The 1,966-nt window shown below is 42.7% G+C and overlaps 1 pseudogene; it reads left to right on the top strand.

The window, feature by feature from the left end:
* Nucleotides 1-799: 799 nt before the first annotated feature.
* On the top strand, nucleotides 800-1,274 carry LOC102840332 (annotated as a pseudogene).
* Nucleotides 1,275-1,966: the final 692 nt, after the last annotated feature.

Raw genomic sequence — 1,966 nt, 5'->3', positions numbered from 1 at the left:
AAGAGGAAAAAAAGAGTAATCTGATACAATTTGATGAACTTGACCTACACCTATGGATGCAGTAGCTCAAAAGAGGGAACAAATCTTTACAGCGAGGATCATTCCCACCCCCTCCATACACAGGGTAGACAAGGATAGGCAACATGGACATTTGGGGTGGGGGGGGGAGGAGGCTACAAAGGTAAGAAGTGACTGGCTTACAAGCTTTCAAGGAGCCTAGATCCAGAGGGCACAGAGGAAGGTAGAATCTCCACAGAGTAGTATCCAATCTGTTTGGGCAGGGCTGATGAAAGGAGATGTGGATAGCAGTTATGTGATACAATGGTGAATAATTGTTATCAGGACTGACTGTGAGGGTTGGAAACGTAAAGGTAGATGTTTTGAAGCAAAAGTAGGGGAGTGGTTGACTCTGCAGTCCAGGAGCAGAGGTCCCTGGGACCATCAAGGGAGAAGAGCAGAGTGCGGGACCCTACCCAGAGAAACAGTGACGCCAGAGATGGAGGCAGAGATGATGACGTGGCGAGATGTTGCTGTTGGGGACTCTAGACCCAGAGAGGGAGAGGGGCTGTGTGCTGACGACCAGGGGGCAAGTTTGCGGGGTGTACCATTTGGTTGGTCAATGACGCATGGAGAGGATTGTAACCATGCCAATGTAACAATATACAATAGGATGAATGTAAAGCTAATGTTCTTCCATGTAAACTATCACATAATTCACAATAAAACATTAAAAAAAAAAAAAAAAAAAAGAGTCAATGATCCTTTGTGCCGCCCTGACTTCCATGTTGGGGAGCCTGCGATGGGTCCGGGAGGTGCAGACCCAGCTTCCCGGTGGCCTGGGGAGCCCAGGGTCAGGAAGCATTGCCTCGGGATGGAAGCAGGCGCCATCGCCAAAAAGAAGCTCGCCAAGGTCATGTATAAGGAACGAGGAACTGTCTTGGCTGAGGACCAGCTGGCCCAGATGTCAAGGCAGTTGACATGTTCAAGACCAACTTGGAGGAATTTGCCAGCAAACACAAGCAGGAGATCAGGAAGAATCCTGAGTTCTGGCTGCAGTTCCAAATATGTGTGACACCATTTGGGTGGATCCCCTGGCCTCTGGAAAAGGATTTAAGTCTGAAATGCTTCTATTATGAGCTGGGTGTCCAGATTATTGAAGTGTGCCTGACCCTGAAGCACCCGAATGGAGGTCTGATAACTCTGGAGGAACTGCATCAACAGGCTTTGAAAAATAGAAAGGAAGGGGCAAGTTTGTCCAGGATGTCAACAAGTAGGTCTTTCCCTTGGAGAATCAAAAAACGTCTTTAAAATGAGGTGGAAATCTTTTCTCCTTACGTACCTTTGCTAGCTTAAAATATTAGTTTTCATTACTCTTTATAATCACAAAAAGAGTTTTCATTTCATAAAACATTCAAAATATAAAGAGGTATAAGGAGGAAAATAAAAACCATTATTTCTCAACAGAGATTATATAAACCTAAAAAGAAAAAAAAGAGTCGATTATACTGAAGGAGGAAGTCCAAGGTGCATTGAAGGCATTGGCAAAGAACAAGGCACCAGGAATTGATGGAATACAAATTGAAATCTTTGAAATACAAGGGGACTTCAAAAACTTTATGGAAAATCTCCATTATCTTTTCATTCCATTTTTCCACAGACTTTTTGAATCCCACTTGTATGTCTTCAATTGCAGTGCTTGAATTATCTTAGGCAATTCGTTGTTGTATATCTCAGTGAAAAACAGAACATGATTTTATTTATTTCTGTGTATCTTCCCCCCTCCCTCAGGCCCCATAAAACACTTATTTCTTGCTTTAAAAAAATATACGGAATTATGGTCGTTTCTCCAATGATGAATGTTTGCTTTGCTAGTATCAAATTCATGTAACACTGTTTCCTTGCCTTATGCAAACACAACTTCTCATTTCAATGCCAAATCACAGTGCAATCTTTTATTATTTAAACA

This window comes from Chrysochloris asiatica, unplaced genomic scaffold (assembly GCF_000296735.1).
Source record: "Chrysochloris asiatica unplaced genomic scaffold, ChrAsi1.0 scaffold00085, whole genome shotgun sequence".
Lineage (NCBI taxonomy): Eukaryota > Metazoa > Chordata > Mammalia > Afrosoricida > Chrysochloridae > Chrysochloris > Chrysochloris asiatica.
This window is presented reverse-complemented; position numbering and strand designations above follow the sequence as displayed.